This window comes from Nicotiana sylvestris, chromosome 8 (genome assembly GCF_000393655.2).
Source record: "Nicotiana sylvestris chromosome 8, ASM39365v2, whole genome shotgun sequence".
Classification (NCBI taxonomy): Eukaryota; Viridiplantae; Streptophyta; class Magnoliopsida; order Solanales; family Solanaceae; genus Nicotiana; species Nicotiana sylvestris.
The window spans coordinates 46,858,897-46,884,544 of record NC_091064.1 but is presented as its reverse complement, the minus strand read 5'-3'; the positions used below and the strand labels follow the sequence as shown (position 1 = coordinate 46,884,544).

Below are 25,648 nucleotides of genomic sequence, written 5' to 3'. Positions count from 1 at the left end.
TGTGCTCCTAACTCCAGAATCACCATACGGAGCTATTCTCAGACTCGGAATCCCAAACGGACATCTATAACTCTGAAATGCCTTCCAACCCAAATTTATGAAATTCTTCTAAAATACTAACTTCCACAATATACGCCGAAATGCTCACGGGTTATCCAAAACCAAATCCGGACATACTCCCAAGTCTGAAATCATCATACGAACATGCCGGAACTTTCAGGTCCCAATTCCGAGGTCGTTTACTCAAAATTCCAATCTTAGCCATTTTCTTCAACTTAAGGTTGCCGCAATGAAAAGTTTCTTTCCAATTTGACTCCGAATTTCCCGAAATTCAACTCTGACCATACGTACAAGTCAATATACCTGAAATGAAGCTGTTCATGACTTCCAACTGTTGAACGATGCGCTAGAGCTCAAAACGACCGGTCGGGTCGTTACATTCTCCCCCACTTAAATAGACGTTCGTCCTCGAACGTTCCAAGAACTGCTCTTAAGTTATCTGAAATCACTGTTTAACACCTCGTGCACCTACCCGTGCTACCACAACTCATATGGACACATTAGTTTGATCAAATCTGCAGATATCCTCTTTTATCCATACAATAAGCTCAGAACCCAATTCCAACACCTGAAATTCTCTGCCAGACTTGTTCCTTGTATATAAACACTGTATCAACAACCACACGAGGTACCAGAACACGACTACGTACCTTTGTTTAAGCATCATGCATCGCATAATTCACCATCTAACCACAATGACACTCCATGAACCTTAATAACCAAAATTCTACGACTTTGATGCTCCCAATGCATATGATGATATACCTATACATTCTGTTATAATGCTGACGATACAACCACAACGGAGGAGATGTGCAGAAATTTCTAACCAATTGCAGAGTTAACCAAACATTAATTCTCTCCTTTTTGACTAAAATCATCACCTCATTACTACCCAAATACTGGTAACTGCCCTGTAATATACCTCACATAATCCCACTGCAATGGTCCCCGATACCAATAGTCTCGCCTCACCTAGTACGAGCTGCTCAGACAACTAATCACCACAGACAATGACCAACAGTCTCACGTCTCGCACTGGCTCCTTATTTATTAATAACAACTCGAGAAGGAACCTTTACTTCCTCTCCTTGACGTCGTGCTAGCACAATATTCTTGAATCGTAGCATATCTGTAGGGTTTGGATAAGTTCCATCTCATTCCGCTTTCATTTATCGCATTCTTCCTTTACCATTTCATAGTCACTAGAACCACTTAATTCTGACTTAATGTCACATCACTCCATATTCCCCTCTTTAGGGGTGTACTAAGAGCTGAAGCCACGAGGATCTACCTATAGATGTTTTACCTCTTCATTTGGCTTTGTTTCTCAACATCAATGATCCTTACTCGCCTTGCGGCAACCCTTCTGTACCAAGGATGACAAATTCCCTTACTCGCGAGGGTGACACTTAATGTAACTGGTACATATAGTCCCTTAAGCTTAACTTTGCTAACATTGCTTGCTTTAAGGAAGCATTTTCCTAAATGACTATTCTCTAAATTTCTCATGAATCTTCTTCTGCTGTCCGTCTTATTATTGCCAGAACGTGATCTGAAATTCTCATGATGCTGACTATTATCAAATCACTCAGTCCCTAATTCATTTTTAGTTTATCTTGTTCACCATTCCATACTGGTTCTATTATTCTGGGGTCTAACTTTTCCTCTTGGTAATCGTGCTAGAGTTGCGAACTTATTTCTCAAAATGGGGATATGACCTTATGGCCTATATTCTTTTATTGTCTTAAGGCCCATCACCTTTTGTCTCTTCCTTCATTTGGCAATAGGTTCTGTAACACTCTACCATTTTCATTAATGTATCACACCTTATTCATAATGCTTCTTTGTCTCTCTTCTTATTATTCTGCTAATATTTCTTCATATCCCTTTTCTTGTGAAAACTTCAATACGACATTCTTTCGCTTTTAGATTTCCTTTGCTCCATCTAGTGGCTCTTCAAGTTGCTTAACGTTTTCGCTTTACTAGGAACGCGAGCCACACTAAGGTAATATTTATCCCTTCAAGGCTTATAGTGCTAGTCTTTGTAGTACTCATATCTGACTGCACTACTTTAGAGTGAACCATCTAGGTGTCTCATAAAGAGATCTATTAGCACATTTGCAATATCCTACGGAAATGTCAACTGACGCAATCAATTCATCCATCATATCTTCTTATACTACATTTGTTAACCCCTATAGGACATATCTGGAAGGGGTGCAACAAATTGTATATACCTCTATTACTATTGAATATAACTCAAAAAGCTTATGTTCCTCTGCCTCAATTATTAATGTTGTTAACCTTTATTAACTGGGTGCCTCGTACCCTTCTTCATCTTGCTTCTTTTGCTTGTTGAAACTTGTATTTATCTTCTTAATCTCTCATTGTCTTTCACCATAAATATGGATAGGCATTCTTGCCTTAAGGCTTCTTATAAGGAAGCTTACACCTTTCAGTACACCCATGATCTGCTAAAGACCTCATATTTACATATCGTAGGCATCATACAAAAATCCAATTCCTCTGACTAAGCTCTTCCACAACTATCTCTCTTTCCAACCTTCTTTTCGGATGTAGGTATCATCTTATTACGAATAAAATAGAATTTCAGAACTTGAATTATTATAAGTGAGCTCTACCACACGATCTAGAGTAAGAAAAAAGAGTGACAATCCTAAATGCCCCGTAGCCTCCTGCTTATAAGTGTGGTGCACGACACACCCATAAACAAGACTCTACTAGACACGGCTTGTAGACTCCCTATGACAGAACTGCTCTGATACCACTTTTGTCACGACCCAAACCGATGGGCCGGAACGGGTACCCGGTACCTTACTCAACTGAGTACCAATGTAACGTATCTTTCTTAATACATCATCATATACACATCCATACGGGCCTAATAGGCCAACATGATCCTTTATAAACTCAAAACATATGCCGACAAGGCCGTACAATCTTTTATGTACACGGCATATGTCTACAAGCCTCTAAGAATACATAAATGTCATAAGGGTCGGGACAGAGTCCCGCCATACCAAACAATACACGTCTAAATCATACTAACCAAACGAGCAACTCCGAAGCAAATGGAGCGCACCAACATCTTTCGCTGAGCTGATAGCCTACTTGGAGGGCTCTCGACCTGTCTATCGGGACCTGCGGGCATGAAACGCAGCGTCCCCAGGCAAAAGGGACGTCAGTACGAATAATGTACTGAGTATGTAAGGCACATAAATAAATACATGAGAGATATGGAAGACATATAAAGTACATGACTCAACATGTAAGTCTGAATAACTTTTTAAATCATAAATTACTTTTAACGTCATGCATATGCGTATGAATGTCATGTCGTGCATAGGTACATATTTCGTAATATCATCAGCCACTGAGGGCATTCCATCATATCATATCGGCCATTGTGGGCAAAATCATCATCGTATACCAGCTGATCAGGTGGTGGTGCGTATATAACGCCATAACCTTTCCCATATCCCATATACATATATACATACATATAACGCCGTTTGAATCATACTTACATATATATATGCGTATATAACGCCGTTTGAATCATATTTCGGCCACTGTGGGCAACATCATCATCATATACCAGCTGATCAGGTGGTGGTACGTATATAACGCCGTAACCTTTTCCCATTCCATATATATATATTTACATATATACGCGTATATAACGCCATCTGGTCATGGGTCAATGCACATGAATGCAATGCATGAAAATTACGTCAATAAAATCATTCGGAAGGTCATAAGACCACTTTGCCTCTTGAGCAATATCATAAAGTAACATCTTTTCAACTTTCGTATTTTTCTGAGACCCATGAACAGATGATAAAATATTATGACACATGAGAATTAAAGAACATAGATATTTCTATTACTTCTATGAGTAGAGTCACTTATGGAATTTGTGCATTTGTACGTTTCATTCATATCGTATGGATCATGCCAAAAGAAAGAAGGGACAACCTTAACATACCTGTTCCCAAAATTATTCAAACGGATCTGCTTCTGCGAAATGTGGACGAAATTCATACTGGGACGAACTTGTTCTGCTTTGCTTCCAACGTTTTGAGCAAAACATAATGGATTAAGTCAATTGTTGAACTTGAACTCTTTGGCTAAGAGTTCTTGGACGAAATGAGGTGTCCCCTGGTCCCTTACGTTCTTTGTTCCAAAATCAGAAATGTAAAAAATGTTGTTTTTATCTATTCCTCTTTCTATATAAAAATCTTAACTAGATAAGGCATTTGTAAATTAGCCTTGACACATGTAAAGGTGGTTTATGACTCACCCTAAACTAAGAAGGGGCTGCCACGTCCCTTTTTGGTATGATCTTGTTAATTTTATCCACTTATTAGTTAATCGGGTAATGTCACGTTACCCGGTAATTAACCAAATACCCCCATAATTTAAAAATTATCCCAAATTACTTAAAATTCTATTTATTACTAAAATATTTCATATATATTTTATATGTTATACTACCGTGGTCGTATGGTACCTTGCATGGTACTAGTCCATAAATACTGGGTATTTTAGCTCGGGCCGTATGTTACCCCAAAATGCCAAATTTGGACAAAATTTATTTTCTTTGACTTGCTCCCCCTTTCACCTTCATGAACTTACTAATTACTTCTGAAATAGCATAATCCTTATGATCTCCAAATAATCTTTTACCTGGACTGATGTCAGTTACCTTACGACAAATTTAACGTACAATACTGCAGGGTGCAACACTGTTATAACTTATTACTGTGAAGCATAACATCACCATAATGTAATACTGCTGGATAGAACACTGTCGTAACTTAATACTGCTGAACGTAATATCATCGTAATATATTACTGCAGAGGATGACATCATCATAACATATTACTGCAGAGCATAACATTGTCGTAATATAATACTATGGGATGTAATATTGACGTAATTTTGCAGGGTGTAACAACGGTGTAGATCTCCAGTTGGTTGGTTTGAGCCGGGTGAGGCTAGGCTTTTGGGTACAAACTTAGTGCAGGATGCTTTGGACAAGGTGAAGGTGATCCAAGAGTGGCTTTATACAGCACAGTCAAGACAAAAGAGTTATGTTGACAAGAAGATTTGTGATGTGTCCTACATGGTTGGGGAGAAGGTTCTATTGAAGGTTTCACCCGTGAAGGGTGTTATGAGATTTAGGAAGAAGGGTAAATTAAGCCCTCGGTTAATTGGGCCTTTTGAGGTGCTTCGGAGGATTGGGGAGGTGGCTTATGAGCTTTCTTTGCCAACCAGCTTATCGAGTGTGCATATGGTATTTCATGTTTCAATGCTCCGAAAGTATATTGACAATCCATCTCATGTTTTGGATTTCAGCACGGTTCAGTTAGATGGTGATTTCACTTATGATGTAGAGCCAGTGGCTATTTTGGAGCGTCAGGTTCGAAAGTTGAGATAAAAGGATATAGCTTCAGTGAAAGTGCAGTGGAGAGGTCGTCCCATGGAGTAGGCTACCTAGGAGACGGAGCCGGAAATGCAGAGCAGATATCCTCACTTATTTGAGGCTTCAGGTATGTTTATTGACTCGTTCGAGGACGAACATTTATTTAAGAGGGGGAGGATGTAACGACCTGGCCGGTCGTATCATGAGTTACCGCTCCATTTCCCCCATTTCTGTTTCTTTATGTGTTGTTCAGCTGTATTTCATCGTGTCGTGTGTGTAGTTTGGGTTCAGAGTGGTTTTGTAGAGAAATGAGATACTTAGTCTCTTAAGTTGGCCTTTTAGTTGGAAAAGGCAACCGGAAGTTGACTTGTGAGTAAATGATCTCGAAACTTAGTTTTTATGGTTCAGATAGCTTCGTGAGGTGATTTGGGAATTAGAAGCATGATCGGGATGTATTTTGGAGGTCCGGGGTAGATTTAGGCTTGAATTGGCAAAATTGGAATTTTGGCATTTTCCGGTTGGTAGTGGAAATTTTGATATATGGGTCAGAATGGAATTCCGGAAATTGGAATAGGTCCTTTGTGTCATTTGGTATGTGTGTACCAAATTTCAGGTCATTCGGACGAGGTTTGATAGACTTTTTGATCGAAAGTAGAATTTGAAAGTTTTGGAATTCTTAGGCTTCGATCCGAGGGTGATTTGATGTTTTGATGTTGCTTTGAGTGTTTCAAAGGTTGGAACAAGTTTGAATGATGTTATGGTATGTGTTGGCATGTTTGGTTGAGGTCCCGATAGCCTCAGGTGAGTTTAGGGTTGTTAACCGATCAAATTCTTGGTTTGGAGAGTTGTAGATTTTCTGGTTTCTATTGCAGACATGTTTGTTCTTCACGATCGCATAGAAGTGTTCGCGATCGCGTAGGCTTAGTTGGGTAGAGGTGAGATTTGTTCAACGCGATTGCATAGGTCAGGACGTGATCGCGATAGGCTGTGAAGTTGTGGTTCGCGAACGCATGACTAGGGTTGCGTTCGCGTAGAAGGGAATGAGCTGGTGAGAGCTGGAAGGGTTTGTTCTATACGATCGCATGGGAGAGGCCATGTCACGGCCCCGGTTCGCACTCTGTGAACCATCGTGACGGTACCTAGTCTCTACGACTAGGTAAGCCTAATTTGCGGAAGTAAAACAATTTAAAACAGAAATAAAGTAGTGACACTGTTTAAATGTGCCGCTCGGCTTACACCATGTTTAACTCTCAATACCAATACATAAATCCAAGACCCGAAAACCCACGAATCACAAGCTAAGATCAATACTACATAGCTCTAACTCTGGAATATCTAATAAGAACAGAAAAAATACAGAAGGGCTAAATACTAAAAGCAGGAATAGAAAGGGACTTCTCGTTCTGTGGACGCGGCAGATGAAGCCTCTAGAGCAGTCGCATCCTCAAGGTTTATAGGCTTGAGTAGTGGTACCTGGATCTGCACATGAAAAACATGCGTAAAAGAGGCATGAGTACACCACAGCGGTACTCAGTAACTGCCAAGCCTACCCTCGGTTCGGTAGTGACGAGGAAGGTCAGGGCCCTACTGATTAAATAAATATAAAGATGACAGGATAAGATAAGCAGTACAATTGAGAATCTACAGTAAGAATCTATACAGGATAATAAGAGTACAATAACGGAAACAGAGATGAAGGCAAACCACAAGGAAGTACCACTCATAACAAGGATGATAACCGGGGATCTCTTGGTATCCCGAGGATCTCTTGGTATCCTCAATATATGCTAGGGATCTCTTGTTATCCCGAAGATCTCTTGGTATCCTCAATATATGCGGAAAATCTCCCGCATCTGCGGAACCTGCTGACCTTCCTCAATTTCGCTTCTGCGGCGTGTTAACTGCTTTTGCAGCGCCGCACCTGCGGAACCCAAACCGCATGTGCGGTTATGATAGAACCAGCAGCTGAAGCTGCAACTTAAATTCCAAAAATCTTTCCGTCAACTATCTGAAATCATCCCGAGCCTCCGGGACCTCAACCAAAGGTACCAACAAGTCACAAATCGCTACCCAAACTAGTACCAATTCTTAAAACACCTAAAATAACATCGAAACCTCGAATTAACCATGGATTCAAGCCTAAGAACTCCAAAATTCTCAAAATACGCATTCGATCAAAAAGTCTATCAAACCTTGTCCGAATGACCTAAAATTTTGCACATACATCACATTAAACACTACCTAACTACTCCACCTTCCGAAATTCCATTCCGACCCTCGGATCAAAATCTCACTATCGGATCGGAACTTCAAAAATTCAACTTTCGGCATTTCAAGCCTAATTTAGCTACGGACCTCCAAAATACAATCCGAACACGACCCTAAGCCCAAAATCACCTAATGGAGCTAACGGAACCATCAGATTTCCATTCCGAGGTCGTCTTCATACTGTTCCGACTACGGACAATTTTCCAACGTTTAAGCTCTCATTTAGGGACTAAGTGTCCCAAAACTCTCCGAAACTCGACACCGAATATCCCGGCAAATCAAAATAGCAGAATTAAACTTGGGAAAAGCAGTTAATAGGGGATCGGGGCGTTAATTCTTAAGACGACCAGCGGGGTCGTCAAAGGCCGCGATCGGGTGGGTTAGTAAACGCAGTGTTTCACGACCGCGTGGAGGTTTACGCGATCGCGTAGGGTTAAGATGAGGGCAGTCAATGTTTGTGCTTCGCGATCGCGAAGCTGTTTCCACGATCGCGATGAAGGAATTAGCACCTGGTCAGAATGTTTAAATAGTTGCCTTCGCGATTTTTAGTCCATTTCCTCCATTGTTGAACGGTTTTGAAGCTTTTTGAGAGGGATTGAAGAGGGAATCGAAGGGAACCACTTGGAGGTAAGATTTTTTAACTTAATACTCGATTCTATGGTGATTTCTAACTAATTGGGCATGAAATAATGGGATTTAAAGCCTAAAATTGGGGAATTGGGCTTGAAATTAGAGAGCGAAAATTGGGGATCTGAGGGATCATCTGAGGTCCGATTTTGATGTTCTTGGTATGTCTGGACTCGTGGAAGGATAAAAGTTTTAGTGATGTGATTTTTATAGAAATCCGAGACGTGGGTCCGAGGGTCGGGTTTGGCCAATTTCGGGATTTTTGAGTTAACTTGATTATTTTTGCTTGGGATTTGTTCCTTTATCGCATATTAATGGTATGATACTAATTTTGGTTAGATTTTCAGCAATTGGAGGCTGATTCCAGGGGAAAAGACATTGCGAGCTAGAGTTGGACCGGATTGAGGTAAGTAATGATTGTAAATGTTGTCCTGAGGGTATGAAACCCCGGATTTCACATTGTTGTGCTACTTTGAGGTAACACACACATTAGATGACGAGTGTGGGGTCATGCACCATTAGGGAATGTGACTTGGTCCGTCCCGTACAACTATTAAGTCGCGTATTTGATTGAAAATATTTTGAAATCATCGTGTTTTGGAAAGTATTACTATATTTTGGGCTGAATGCCATATTTTGGTCTCGTGCCAACTATTTTGGACCCTTAGGGGCTTTTTACTACTATTATTCACTGTTTTGATTTAATATCTGTACTCAGTCATGCTATATTCTATTGTTTCATAATTTAACCGTATTTACTCCGTTTTGATATTTTAAATGATATTTTGGGCTGAGCATCATGTTTTACTGTTCAAGTGGCTTGAGAAATTTCTGACTGACTGAGGCCAAGGACCTGTGTTGTGAGGATATCATGGGATCAGGCTGCACACCGCAGTATGTTGTACTGATTGTGATGTATGAGATGCCGAGGGCTTGATTTATTATGCCACGAGATGGCTAGTGCTAGCGTTTGGGCTGTAGGAGCCCCTCCGGTGTCTGAACACCCCCAGTGAGCATGGGTACCCAGTGTGAGAGATGTGATATTGCCCGAGGGGCTGTTAACGTTTCTATCCTTTTACTCACTGTTTTCATCACTCGTTTGAAACTATTGAAAGATGTTTTAAAAAGGTTTTACTGAACCGAGTTGTTTTTACGAGTTTTATTGATTTCCTGTATTGTTCTGGACATATACTATTTTGTTGTAGTGCTATGACATGAAATTACATGTTTCCTTACTGCTCAGCTGCCTTTACTTTTATTACTTACTGAGTTGACGTACTCACATTACTCCCTGCACCTTATGTGTAGATCCATGAGTCTCGGGACGTGATAGTGAGTGCTGATCAATCTTCCAGCAGGTCTCCAAAGTTGACTAGGTAGTTGCTTGGCATTCGCAGCCCAGTGCTTCTCCTTCCTATCTTATCCAGATTGTCTTAGTATTTTATTTTTGGACTATGTTGTCCTTTCTTATTCCTAGACGAGTTGGAGTTGCTCATGACTGGTGACACCCCGATGTCGGGCTTGTGCTATATTTTCACACTGCTTGTTTAAACTCATACTATGGGATTTTAGTTTATTAATGGCTTTAAATGACTTCTTTTGATTTTCTGGTTGGTTTTGGGTATGTGTCGGCAGACCTAGTTTCACGATAGGCGCCATCACGACTGGATCAGTTTTAGGGTCGTGACACTTTGAGGGTAGGATTATGATATTTTATCATGCAGAATGGTCGTGTGATAGTTTATGCTTCAAGGAAATTGAAGAAGTCATATTATGTCACTCATGATTTAGAGATGGTCATAATGGTAATTCCTTTTATGAATTAGAGACACTATTTATAGGAAGAAACCTATGAGATATATACCTAGCATAAGAGCCTGAAGTACATTTAAAACCAACAGCGATATACATATTTAGCAATGCTGATGGAGGGCACTACTGAAGATATAACTGTACTATTTTTATTGTTCGGGAAAGATAAATATTATAACTTATGGAAATAAAAAATGAGTAATTTGATGTATATAGCTCCTGTAAAGATACTTCTGGATAAAGATATGCATAGACTAGAGAGTACACGTACTAGATTCAATGTGAAAAAAAATATCAAAGACATAATTGGTTATTGGGCAAGCCTGATATAGAGTGCATAAAGGCTAGTCTATACGAAGATAAGCAATTATTTAAGTATCGAGATTAGGTCCTAGATGGTAAAAACAAGGATATGACTATTGTATACGGCAAAAATCGGCGGTTCAATTTTACGGTCACCAAGGCGCCTCGAAGGAACTGCCTCCCCTAACAGATCGAAGCTTAGCTCGGGGCCCTGGCCTCGAGGGTCCTCAGTAATCTACTTCGAGGTAGCGTAAGGAACGGTTGGCCTCGAGGCAGGGTAAATAAGTGATGTCGGTGGATCGGTGTGAGGTTCCCAAGGCACGTGACTAGAGCTGACAAAGTCTATTAGGTTAGTCCAAACCCGTACTGTAGCATTAAAAGGCTGTATCAGCCACATATCTTTGTAATAAATGTATTTGTACTATGTTGGGATTCCCCCTCATATATAAAGAGGATCCTTGTCATTTTGTAGTCATCTGATGCTCAATATTGGATACACAAGAATATTCTCTCTACTCTCTAACATATTATCTTGATCTCATTACTTCCATTTATTGCTTATATTCATTATGTTCTATTTATCGCTCTTCATTTATTACTTATCATTGATCATAAAGAGCCATCATCGTAGCTCTCATAATTGTTAGTCTTCCCTCGGTCGCTCTAAGCCGGCCACCCAACTCGACCTCGAGGTCTCATGCACGACAGCTCGAGGCCCCTAAGCTATAATCTTGTTTTCTAATATCTTACTTAGCATCCATTTCCTAAAAACTAGCATAAAAATATATCAGTATTTTTAGAACCACAAAATCAAATTTAATTGTTATTACCATTTTCACGATAAACAGTTTGGCGCCCACCGTGGGGCTAAACATAATGTCACACCTCCTTTTTTACCATCCGAGGGGGTATATAAGGGAGTTTTTCCAATTAAAGTGACATTATTCGAAATGAGATTATTTTATTTAATTTTTCGAGTTGCCACTTGGAATAGTCCAGTTTATTTTAAATCCCAAATCGAGGAAATCGACTTTATTTAAAAGTGTGCGAAATCAAAAATTCTAGATAAGGAATTTTGTTAACTCGAGAGAAGGTGTTAGGCATTCCCGGGTTCCGTGGTTCAAGCACGGTCGCTTAAACTATTAATAATTGGCCTATTAGCTGATTTACTGCATGTTTTAAACCTATTGTGCATTTTAACTTTATAATCGCTTTTAATTATTTTAACCGCTTTTTAGGATTTATAGATTTATCTCTTGAACAAGTTACGATTGTCGTACACTTGTTTGTTTTGGAAGACACTGCAAACCACGCTACATGAAATGCACCCGTTATTCACGATACATTTATTTTATTAATGTTCGAAGTTGTTATGATCGAGTCACATGAAATGCACACCCAAATTAGAGATTAGGTATCACGACCATGCCACAAAAACCGTACCCATAACTGTGATGATTTATTTAATTAACGCGCCTAAAGCAAACTAGGACATTTATAAATTGTTTTCCCTAAAACTATGTTTGAGATTATTGGGTGGCCAAAAGCTTATGAAAATTAGTTGTAGAAGAAAAAGAGTAGATTAGCTTTGAAAATAAGGATTAGCCATACTTATTTTATATTCTTGCGGGTTGGCAGACTTCCCCATTTGGCACCACCATGTGATGACCTCTACAGAAGCCAAATTGGAGACGATAACTATTCCCTTACACACAAATCCTTTTGCTGTTACATTTAACTATTTTTATAAATTAAAAAAATCCATTCTTAAATTCTATTAACAGTGTAGTATCATATCTTAAGGAACCAACATCACAAGTATCCATTAAATTAATCCAAAATAAGGATGAATAAGATTGATAATTACCGAACGCTAAGATGGACTGTATAGAATAGTTCCAAAATTAGTTTGAAACAAAGAAAGCAAGCAAATTTAATTGAATAAACTACCTGTTAGCAAATAATTAAAACCCATGGAACATCTTCACCTATCTCGAATAGGACAAGCAGAATGCTTAAATCACTTAAAGAGCAATACAAGAATCTGTACATGCGTTTCTAAGTATTCTGAACTACCAAGAAGACCTTTAATTTCCAAAGCATTTAAGAAAATAAAATAAGGAATCTAACAAAAATAATCCTAAAGCTTAATCAATGTTGAACCAATTATGGCAGTACGATACAACCACTAGCCTCTAATTAAAATTTTTGAATTTTAAAACTAAATTAGGACCCAACTGTTTCTACATATTGTCACGAACATACAAGAAACTGTAGAATTATCAATCTCGGCAACTACAACCTGGGGAGCTGAGTCTCTTTTTCAGAGGTAAACTTGACCAACAGGTGGTCAAATCCATCATCCGCCATATCTCAGTGTCATTTTAAGCATAAATCATTAGTTTAAACAATAAGAGGCAACAGAAAGTAATGAACTAATCAATGAGCACTTTAGCAACTTAAATTTTAATTTTAACATACAACAACAACAAAGATTAACAGAGGACAAACACTAAGTAGCTTCGAAATAGAGGAAAAACACTAAGTAGCTTCGAAACATAAACACACTAAATATATAAAGCCAAACATAAGCAACTCATAATACCACAAGTCTTATTTAAACACAACAGAGGATAGTAGTTTCGATCAGGTACATACCTAAAGGCAGAAACAACTGCAGAACAAAGATCAAATGAAGATCTAGAACTCTTAAGGATGAAGTCCAGCTATAGCGAGATGAGCACAGCAGAGAACAACAAAAAATTTCGATTCAAAAAGCTTTAAAGAAAACCCATAAAATGATCAACAGTCTCGTGAAATTAGTAGTTTCTGGTTTCTCTGTTTTCCTGAAGGAGAAGGTCACTTCTCTTAGGTCTGATCTAATCTAAAAAAAAAGGAAGGTCTGATCATTCTGATTCTCTTGTTCTCTCTTTTTTTTTGCTGAGTGAGGTCAGGAACTTTTTGAGGGGAACGACGCTCCTCTTTTTGTGAAGGAGCAGGTCTGAAGGAGCAGGCCTTGGCCCAATTCAAAATAAGATAACTTTTTTTTTTGTTCTTTCTTTCTTTCATTGATTTTAAAAAAATTAGTTTGATTAATTAAACAAGCTAAATAAAAGGGATAATTTCACATAAATATAACTCACACACCTGACTTACAACATAATAGCCTAGATATCACTTTGCAAATTTATAGCCCAAAAATAATCGGTTAATTCCCGAAAAACAGCTTATTTCACACAATCAACTACTGTTGTTGCTCCCTCTTTATACAACCAGTTGTTTTCATTCTCTTGATTTCCTTTGATTATTAAGCATTTGATAAAAAAATGCAAATAAGCCACAACGCAACTCAAAAATCCTATCCTGAATAATACATATTATCTGAAGGTAAGAAATTCAAGCATTTTTATGTGCAATTGCTGAAGCAATCCAACAGGATAAAAGAAAAATAAAAAAAATTGATAAATGAATTGTAGAATTCCTCCAACGCGTACAAATCTGTTTCATATAGCATATACACGAAAAAGAAGAAGAGAAGGAAGTGTCAAACTTCTGTAGAGGTCTCTTACACGCTAACAACATTATACTGGAAAAATATATATCTATACAACATTATACACAAATATACACATTTATACACAATTATACAATATTGTATAAACATGTATAATAGTGTATAAGAGGTGTTTGTATATCCATATACACAATTATACACTATTATACAGTGTCGATACAACCTGCTACATAGTTATGATTTTCCAGAACTTCAAACTTCAAAATCTTCCAAAATTACCAGAACTTCAAACTTCAAAATCTTCCAAAATTAGTGGTTGTTTGTTGGTGCAAATCAAGTTTGAGAGCTATTTATTTTCAGATCTGTGTGTATTTTCATGTTTCTTTCAAATATCTTCTTCATTCTTCTGCTTGCCACCATGGACAACGGAGTAGGAGCCCGACCTTCTTCGAGCCATTAATGGCAGAACTACGTGGGGGGTAGAGGAGGGGGAATGCGGGGGCTAGGTTAAGAGAAGATGAGGGATCTATGTGGGTTAGAAAGAAAGAAGTGAGAGGCGGTGAGAGAGAGAAGGGAATGAAGAAAGAAGAAAATAATAAAAACTCTAAAAGTATGTCTTTAATAATGGGCTAAAGGCTGAAAATCTTCTTTCAAGATTTGTACAACATGGGCTAAATAGGGTAAGAGCTTCAAATGTGGGCCATTTTCGGTTGGGCTATTAGGCCAAGTGACATGGGTTGTAATTCCTTCTAAATAAAATCCTAAATTACGCTCTACCTTAAATTATTTTGTAAAGTTAATCTTACTTATTTTTACTAATTTAACACTAATTAATTTAAAATAAAAGCTAAAATATGAACATGACTATTATAGTAATTTTTTTATTGTGATTTTTGTTTAATGAATGCAATTAAATTATGAAATTAAATTCCTAAATGCAAATTAAACTTAAGATGGCATGGAATAAAAAATGTGATAATTTTTTTATGAATTTTAAAATGTTAAAGATGCATGGAATGCAACTAAAAAAAGAAAAACTCCTAAAATTCACTAAAATTATTTTTGGTCTATTTTTTAGGAGTTATTTCCATGCGGGTCAAAAATTAGGTGCTCACGGCTGCCCCTCTTTTCTCGAGAACATGAAGAGTTTTCGGGCAAAGATAAAGTGAGCAATTACGAGCTATTTTTGCCCGTTTGATACTCCATTTGGAAGCATTTTTTTTGAAAAAGTTTGACCGAACCTTACTTCGGAGGTTGCCTACATATCCTTAGCTTTAAAGGAATCAGGTTGGTGTAGTTCTAGAAGTTTTGGTAGCTGAGACTACCGAAAAACTGTGATTTCTTTGTTGTTGCTGTTGTTTCTGTTTGCTGAACTCCTTATTACACCAAAATAAAAAATGAAAAGCTAAACTAGATAAGCCTATCAGCTACGAGTTACAAGATTTCTATCTATAAACCTTCTAAAGCTTGATCTTGAGTCTTTGCCGGTTCTTCCTGCTGACTCTGATCTGAATCTTGATGCTCGTTTAGCTGCAACCGCTGATTCATTCTTCTACAGCTTTTTGGATCAAGGTGCGACATGCAAAGTTTGTGACTTCAACCATATCTTGAGCAGTCCACGTCTTCTCTCCGCTTCTACACTTTAGAGCTCACTTCTTTTTTTCTTAATTTTCTTTCCTTTTTTTTGAATCGAGATTTCTTCTTTTGGTCGCCTTGAAACTTGTGCCTCACGATAAAAACCTTCTCAGGCATCAAAACAAATAAACGAACGAAATTTTTCTGCCCCAGTTTTCACTAGGAAAATTTCATGAGTTATTGCAACAAAATCTAAACTATTTCTTTATTGTAAGCAATAAAATCGGGATTGTATCCTTGAGAAAAAGAGATCAGGGAGTGGAGACCCTATATCTAAAATAAAATCAAATGGGGATCGGAGGCCCTATGTTGGGAAGATTACCAGGTTATGCTAGAAAAAAAATGACTGGGTTATGCCGGAAAAGGTCCTCAGGTTATGCCGGAGAGGTCCACAGTTTATGCCGGGAAAGTCATCGGGTTATGCCAGATAAGGTCCTCGGGTTATGCCGGGGAGGTCCACCGGTTATGCCGGAAAAGGTCCTTGGGTAATGCCGGGGAGGTCATCGGGTTATGCCGGAAAAGGTCCACGGGTTATGCCGGGAAAGTCATCGGGTTATGCCAGAAAAGGTCTGTGGGTTCTGCCGAGGAGGTCATCGGATTATGCCAGAAAGGTCCTCGGGTTATGCCGGGGAGGTCCACGGGTTATGCCGGGGAGGTCCTCAAGTTATGTCGGGAAGGTCCATGGGTTATGCCGGAAAAGTCATCGGGTTATGCCGGAAAAAGTCCTGGGTTATGCCGGGGAGGTCCACGAGTTATGTTGGGAAGTCATCGGGTTATACCGGAAAAGGTCCTCGGGTTATGCCGGGGATCAATTAGGGAGTGAGACCCTATACTGGAAAAAACTACCAGGTTATGCTGGCAGCGACTAGGGAATGGGACCCTATATTGGAAAAATGTAGCTAGAGATTGGGGACCCTAGGCTACTATGATTTTGAATTTTTCTTCTTTTTCTTTTATTTTTTTTATTTCATAGAATGAGTAAATGCGGGAAAGAATTTTGGAGGGGACTTCCCTTTTTGGATTGTTGCTGCAAAGTTGTTTCCAGCCCTTGCGCAGTTTCTTTTTTGTTGCACCTGTTTCTTGCAAGGTTGCTTCGAATTACACATGTTTTCTGTTTTTCAAACAAAAAACAATTTGTCAATTTGAAATGGTGGTTGGTTTTGTGGCCTTGATTATTTCAACCATTTGATCTCGGCCCCTTTCATCTGCAATCGGTTGTTTCCCGAATACCGATTACATTTCAGACTCTGGAGAAACTCTGGCTTTTCCAGACTTTGCCATGACGATTGGTCGATGGGACTCCACCTTTTCGACTTTATTTTGCCTATGTAGGCCCTTCCCTTCTGACTTCTTGTTTTTCTTTTCTCTTTTTTTTCTTTTTCCTTCTTTTTTTTTTGTTTTTTTAACTTCGGAGCATTGGGGAACTTTTGGCTCCTCAAAATTGCTGCAACGGCTACTCGCGTGGGACTTAACCTTTTCCAACTTTATTTCGCCTTCGTAGGCCTTTCTATTCTGGCTTCTTTTTTCCTACTTCAATTTCAGAGCATTTGGGGTACCTTGGATTTTTCAAATCTTTGCCGAGACGGTTAGCCACGTGGGACTCAACCTTTTCAACTTCCAAGAGTTTTCAATTTCAAAACATCAACCACCATGGTCGGTCGAAGTTGACTTGATGCCCCTGACGAGGCTGGGTGCCTTATTGCATATTAGCTCGTGTCAAATGAGAACCCTTTAAATCAGTCTCGTCATCCCTTCTTTGTCTCAGTTTCGGAATAGAGTTAGACTGAAAGGGATTCAAAGTAAAAACAAACAAAGGAATTGATAAATGAATTTAGACAAGAGGTATCTCCTTCGGGGAAAGGAAAGAAGGACTTATCTGGAGTACATACGGACTTCAATGAACATGACATGCCTTTTGGACTGGATGCCTGATCTGTATAAACCGTCCGACTCTCAGAAATTCAACACAACTTTTGCCTCAAAATCGAGAACCTTGCCCGGACTCTGTCGATGCCGATGGCTGTGAGGATTCTCTTTTTGATCAGGGACGCCCTTTGCAGGTTTTCACGAGTTGACCTCTCTCATTTCTCTTCTCACCATCGCCTTATAGTGCTCTTTGCCAGTTTTCACTAACAAGACTCTCATTTTGATTTCTTTGCTTACTGTCGCCTCACAGTGCCCGTGTGGGTTTTCACCAATAAGACTCTCATTTTATTTTTCTCATTTTGACTGTATCGGATCCAAGTAACTGTATTCTTCGGTCCTTGAACATTCTCACCGATTGATCGGAAGGACTTGAACAGGGTTTGGGTAAAAAAGATTTGGATTGAGTTACAACTTTGGAACCTTTTGGGTGGGATCATCGCCGAACCATTATAACATCTGCCCCAGTTTCACTTTTTAGGAGACTTTGAATTTTTATTTTGGTGTGACTGAATCCCAGAGAGGCTGCCTACGTATCCTTTCGGAATCAAGTCGAACGTAGTTCATGGAACTTTGTTTTTGATTTTCTTTTGTTTTTTCTTTTTGCTTTGTTTTCTCTTTCTTTTTCCTTTCAAAAATTTTCATTTTTCATTCATCCCTTTTTTTCAATAATAACTCCAGGTTCCAAAGAAGGTAATCAAATAATAGGAGCCGGCTCAAAGAGTTTGCAAAGGGTTATTTGGATAGTGAGAAAGAAAGTCTTCTTCATCCCAACCGGAGAACATTAATACTATATAGAGAATCCAACATAGTACCTTTTGACTGCATTTGCATTTACAGTTGTTTTAGGGACATTTCCTTCAATGTGTCCCAAGTACAACGCACTCTTTGGTAGTACTTTTGTTACCATGTATGGATCTTTCCAATCTGGAGCCAATTTTTCTTTAGCTGTTCCAACTCTTTATTTTATTTCCTTAAACTTGTCTTCATTACTATCTAATTCTTGATTCATTATTTCAAGGTCTAACAGTGTTTCAGGGTCTGGGCATGAAGTCCGCAAATATATCATGTTATTGAAATCTCCATTTAATAGAATTAAAAAGAGAATAAGAAAAAATGATAAGATTAAGAAAAGAGACATCATTGGAAGAATTTCATTTGATTTTGATTTTTTTTTATTTGAGCTTTTGAATTTCAAAAGATAGAATGGTTAACATCGAAAAGTAAGACAATAAAGTAAACATCCGGATAACACCCTGAGATAATCCGAATGCAGAAAGGATAGCAAGACTGGCTACCGAGACTCCCGTCTGATGGGGAAGTTTCAGGCTTGGCAACCGTCTTTCGACTTTTCTTTTGTCTCGGCAATGGTTGCAATGGCCTTCAGTGCCGGATAAAATTCCCCATCTTCACAAATATTCCGACTATTGGCCCGCTGTTGTGGGTAGGCAACAGATTGTTCATCACATCAAGAGCTTCTTCATCCTGAAAAACAATTCTTTTAGCTTCAATCAAATCTTCAACTGCCCTTTTGAGGGTCCAACAGTCCTCTGTACTGTGTCCTATTGCTCCAGAGTGGTATTCACGTCTAGCATCAGCTCGATGTGAGGGGGACTCGGGGTTCGGCCGGTTCGGGGCCACTGGCTGCAATAGATCTAGCCTGATTAGCTTATGGAACAAGTTTGAATACGATTCACTAATAGGGGTGAACTGATTCTTTCTGAAAGGCTCTCTTGGTTGAGGATTGTACTGGGGATCATTTGGTTGAGGATTATATGGAGCTTGGTAAGGATGGACATTTCTAGGAGGTGGAGCTCGGTTTTATGTATAATGTTGTGGCCGCGTGTAAGGTTGCACGTTCATCACCGCATAAAGAGGTGGTGTCACGGCATAAGCAGCATCCTGAAGGGGATAATAATATTGAGGGACCTCAGGAAGCATATCTGATTAGCTGAATGACCTGTGGGTCCCCCTCGAGCTGGAAGCCATCATGGCTTCTTCTTCTCTCCCGTTTCCATTTATTAAATCCTTTGAACCATTTTGAACATCTGGTGATATGGCTTTAAAAGTAGCATGAATCAAAAGTCGACCTGTTTTTAGCCCACTTTCTACTATCTCCCCAATTTTGATAGCCTCAGCAAACGCCTTTCCCATGGCGGACATCATGTTCTAGAAGTAGTCCGCCTCTTGGGCTTGTAGAAAGACCGTGACCATTTCAATTTCGTTCATTGGAGGCTTTACCCTGGCAGCTTGCTCATGCCATTAGACAGCATATTCGCGAAAGCTTTCTACGATTTTCTTTTTTAAATTGGACAAAAGGTTTCTGTCGTGAGCGATGTCCACATTATACTAGAACTGGCGGACAAAATCTCGGGTCATATCGTCCCACATGTGCCAATGGGTAATTTCTTGATCCGTATACCACTCAGAAGCGATTTCGGTGAGGCTTTCCCTAAAATAGGCCATTAGCAGCTCCTCTTTCCCACCAATACCCCTCAACTGGTTACAGCATCGTTTCAGATGAGCGACCGGGTTTCCGTGCCCGTTGTACTTTACAACTTTTGGCATCTTGAAGCCAACTGACAAGTGGACATGGGGAAATATATAGAGGTCAGAGTATGAGACACTCTTTTGGCCACTCAGACCTTGCATGTTTTTCATGCTTTGTTCTAGGCTCTTCATCTTCCGAGCCATTTCCTTTTGCTCGGGATTTTTAACAACCTTTTCTTGCTCCACCGAGAGATCATATTGCGGAGGTTGAGTTAAAGAGTACGGGGTCACATATGTTATTTTTGATTGAAGTTGTGGACCCTGAAAGGTGAACACTGGAGGCTCAACATACGGTCGTGGTAAAGTTGGTTGTGTTCTGGTGCAGACTGGTGCTGTAGAGAACAATATTGGAGGTGCCCAAGAAACTGGTGCTGTAGAGAACAATATTGGAGGTGCCCAGGAAACTGGCGCCTGGGGGCGAACCACAGAAAGCATGTCAGGATCATTGGAGGTCATTGGAGGGTGCCCGCATGAGATGAGCGGGTTGGGCACAGGGGCTTTGGTAACCTCACCTGACCTGAGGATCAACTCAGGGAACTCAGGAATTACACTTGGCGGTTCCTTACTATTGGACCAGGCGTCCCACATTTTCAGTATGCGGAGACGCAACATCTTATTCTCTTCAGCAGCTGCTGATTCTAGCTGCATAATAGCCGATGCCGGGCTATCCTCAGGACCAATGATTGGTAGATTGCTTGCGGAGGCCATTTGTGCCTTTGGATCTTGTGAAAGAGAGGAGGTTAGACTACCAACAAAACCAACCACCAAAATCTAACTAGTTTACACACCCAACAACCTTGTTAGTTTTGAGACATTTAACATATAGGAAATCGCACGTAGGGATGCAATGCACCTAATAGTTAAACGCTTATATCATGTGTTTGAACGGTTGCATGTTTCATCTCGGCCTTAACTAACCCTTTCAGTATGTACCTCTTTTCATTTATTTCTGCCTCTCTTTAATCTCTCTTAATTTTTTTTTCATTTTTTTTTGGTCACTCTTTTATTTTTTGGCACTCTCTTTTCTTTCTTTCTTTTTCATTTTCTTTTTTTTGTTTTTTTTTCACTTAAGTTTTCTTTCTGTTTTTTTTTTAGTTTATTTTTTCACTCAATTTATTTTATAGCTATGATCGAATCCGATGAGGATTGCCTACGTATCATGACGTCGCATGAATCAGATCAAGTAGTTTGGGAAGATCGAGAATGGAGTAAATAAGCTAACTTTTTTTTCTTTTTATAAAACTCAGACCAAGAAAGCTTTAAAATCAAAGAAAAATATTTTTTTTTTGATTTGTGATTTTTATTTTATTTTTAATTCTTTTGGAATTTTCGGAAAAAATGTTTTAAAAGAAGAAAGGAAATATTTTTTGCATTTTTTTATTTTGATTGATTTTTTAAAATTTATTTTTGAAAGAGAGACTTCTAAAAATTTAAATTTATTTTCTTTTGATTTGAACTTTGGAAATTTTAAAAGTAAAAGAAAATATTTTTTGTTTGAACTTTCATTTGTTTTATTTTTTTCTAAAGAAATATTTTTGGATTTTGGATGCTACCTCTTAATTTTCGAAAGAGAGACTTTTAAGAAAATGTTTTGGATTTCTGAGTTTTTTATTTTATATTTATTATTACATAAGTACTTCTAAAGAATAACGCAAATATTTTTGGACTTCACATTTTCCAAAAAAAAAAATTTTGACATTTACGAAAGAAAGAATTTTAAAGAAGGAAAAGTATATATATATATATATTTGGATTCACTTTTTCCTGATTTTTTGGGAAAAATATTTCAAAATAAAGGAAACCCGTATTTTGGATTTTGTTTTTTTTTCTTCTTTTTATTTCTTTTTTCCGTATGAAAGACTTCTGAAAGAAGGAAACTACTTTTTTTTGAGTTTTAAAAACTTCTTTTTTTTTAATTTTCTAAGGAAAGATTTCTAAAGAAGGAACTAATGAAATTTTTTTTTTGAATTTTTTTAAAAATTGGGGCCGGAACCGATGAGGTTTGCCTGCGTATCTCATACCCGGTGAGAATGAGACCCGCATAGTTCGGTCAGTTTTGACAGAACAGGGGAAACATGGCACTTGAAAATTTTGGCTTATTTTGAAATGGCTTTTCTTTTTTCAGAATTTCGGCAGAGTTTCAAAATTTTCTAAATACCTACCTCTCAATTTTTTTTTCTTCCCCTATTCTAGAAGTCGGTCAACAAGCAAGCCGAAACAAACAGATGCGCAAGTAGCACGTAAGATGCATCGAGATGGTCTTTTAAATTGGGTTCACCTGTCCTAGACGGACCCTACCCTTGCGTTGAGTCCCCAAAGTCAAATGCACATGATGCAAACAAGCGTTCCTACTAGGGATCCGGTATGAGGCTGAGTTATTCTAGGTTTAAAACCTGGGTGTATTGTTCTAGACTTGTAACCGAGCGGACAACTCGAGGGGGGGCTACGTACCGGGAACCAAAAGGTCATCCGGATTTGTAACTTGTCTGAGCCTCTTTCTTCTTTAAGGTGAGTCACGCCAGCGTGCACATCCCCGAAGACGAGAAGAGAAGGGTTTCGTAACAGTTTATATACAGTTTAAATAATATCAAAGCGGTAAAAAACGACATTTAGCACATTAGGCCCAAACATGTAAAAATCAAATTATAAATAAAGCCAACTATAACAGTTATTCTAAGCTCGAATTCTGAACCATGAACATGAGATTCTGGGTTCAGTCCCTAGCAGAGTTGTCAGAGCTGTCACACCTCTCTTTTACCACCCAATGGGGTATATAAGGGAGTTTTTTCAATTGAAGTGACATTATTCGAAATGAGATTATTTTATTTAATTTTTAGAGTTGCCACTTGGAATAATTTATTTGGGTGTCCCAAGTCACCGGTTTATTTTAAATCCCAAATCGAGAAAATTGACTTTATTTAAAAGTCTGCGAAACCAGAAATTCTAGGTAAGGAATTCTGTTAACCCGTAAGAAGGTGTTAGGCATTCCCGCGTTTCGTGGTTCACGCACAGTTGCTTAAACTATTAATAATTGGCCTATTATCTGATTTACTACATGTTTTAAACCTATTGTGCATTTTAACTTTATAACCTCTTTTAATTATTTTAACTGCTTTTTAGGATTTATGGATTTATTTCTTGATCAAGTTACGATTGTTGTACACTTATTTATTTTGGAACACACCGCAAATCACGCTATATGAAATGCACCCGTGATTCGCGATACGTTTATTTTATTAATGTTCGAAGTTGTTATAATCGGATCACATGAAATGCACACCCGAATTGGAGATTAGGTATCACGACCATGCCACGGGAACCGCACCCACAGCCGTAATGATTTATTTAATTAACGCGCCTAAAGCAAACTACGACATTTATAAATTGTTTTCCCTAAAACTTGTTTGAGATTATTGGGAGGCAAAAAGCTTATGAAAATTAGTTGTGGAAGAAAAAGAGTAGATTAGCTTTGAAAATGTGGATTAGCCATACTAGTTTTATATTCTTGCGGGTTGGCAGACTTTCCCATTTAGCACCACTATGTGATGACCACTACGAAAACCAAATTGGAGACGATAACTATTCCCTTACACACAAATCCTTTTGTTGTTACATTTATCTATTTTTATAAATTAAAAAAACCCATTCTTAAATTCTACTAACAATGTAGTATCCTATCCTAAGAAACCAACATCACAACTATCCATTAAATTAATCCAAAATAAGGATGAATAAGATTGATAATTACCGAACGCTCAGATGGATTGTATAGAATTGTTCCAAAATTAGTTTGAAACAAAGAAAGCAAGCAAATTTAATTGAATAAACTACCTGTTAGCAAATAATTAAAACCCATGGAACATCTTCACCTATCTCGAATAGGACAAGCAGAATGTTTAAATCACATAAAGAGCAATACAAGAATCTGTACATGCGTTTCTAAATATTCTAAACTACCAAGAAGACATTTAATTTCCAAAGCATTTAAGAAAATAAAATAAGGAATCTAACAAAAGTAATCCTAAAGCTTAATCAATGCTGAACCAATTATGGCAGTAGGATACAACCACTAGCCTCTAATAAAAATTTCTGAATTTTAAAACTAAATTAGGACCCAACTGTTTCTACATATTGTCACGAATATACAAGAAACTGTAGAATTATCAATCTCGGCAACTACAACCTGGGGAGCTGAGTCTCTTTTTCAGAGGTAAACTTGACCAACAGGTAGTCAAATCCATCATCCACCATATTTCAGTGTCATTTTAAGCATAAATCATTAGTTTAAACAATAAGAGGCAACAAAAAGTAATGAACTAATCAATGAGCACTTTATCAACTTAAATTTTAATTTTAACATACAACAACAACAAAGATTAACAGAGGACGAACACTAAGTAGCTTCAAAACATAAACACACTAGATATATAAAGCCAAACATAAGCAACTCATAATACCACAGGTCTTATTTAAACACAACAGAGGATAGTAGTTTCGATCAGGTACATACCAAAAGGCGGAAACAACTGCAGAACAAAGATCAAATGAAGATCTAGAACTCTTAAGGATGAAGTCCAGCTATAGCGAGATGAGCACAGCAGAGAACAACCAGAAATTTCGATTCAAACAGCTTTAAAGAAAACCTATAAAATGATCAACAGTCTCGTCAAATTAGAAGTAGTTTCTTGTTTCTCTGTTTTCCTGAAGGAGAAGGTCCCTTCTCTTAGGTTTGATCTAATCTAAAAAAAAAAAAAAAAAAAAGGAAGGTCCGATCATTCTGATTCTCTTGTTCTCTCTCTCTTTTTTTTTTTTTTTTTTTTGGCTGAGTGAGGTCAGGAACATTTTAAGGGGAACGACGCTCCTCTTTTTCTGAAGGAGCAGGTCTGATCTTCTTAGCGCTTTAGGGTTTCTTTTTTAATAAAAGGGGAGGGGAAATGGGTCGGGCGATATTGACTTGTTTTGGGCCCATTAGCCTTGGCCCAATTTAAAATAAGATAACTTTCTTTTTCTTTTTCGTTCTTCTTTCTTTCTTTGATTTTAAAAAATTTAGTTGAATTAATTAAACAAGCTAAATAAAATCCTAAATTACGCTCTACCTTAAATTATTTTTCAAAGTTAATCTTACTTATTTTTATTAATTTAATACTAATTAATTTAAAACTAAAAGCTAAAATGTGAACATGACTATTGTAGTAATATTTTTTTGTGATTGTTGTTTAATGAATGCAATTAAATTATGAAATTAAATTCCTAAATGCAAATTAAACTTAAGATGGCATGGAATAAAAAATGTGATAATTTTTTTATGATTTTTAAAATGTTAAAGATGCATGGAATGCAACTAAATAAAGAAAAACTCCTAAAGTTCACTAAAATTATTTTTGGTCTATTATTTAAGAGTTATTTCCATGCGGGGTAAAAATTAGGTGTTCACAAATAATAGTGATTATTTTCTTATTGGTCTAACTACATAACGCAGGTTACCTTTCACACTTTTTCTTAT

The 25,648-nt window shown here is 38.0% G+C and overlaps 1 long non-coding RNA gene across 1 annotated transcript; it reads right to left on the bottom strand.

Annotated features, from left to right (window-relative positions):
- Positions 1-12,499: 12,499 nt before the first annotated feature.
- LOC104232102 (uncharacterized) lies at positions 12,500-24,790 on the bottom strand. The gene is made up of 2 exons (XR_011401669.1): positions 24,656-24,790; positions 12,500-15,777 (listed from the first exon to the last, which is right to left on the bottom strand). It is a non-coding gene; the product is annotated as an uncharacterized lncRNA (long non-coding RNA).
- Between the last annotated feature and the right edge of the window lie 858 nt (positions 24,791-25,648).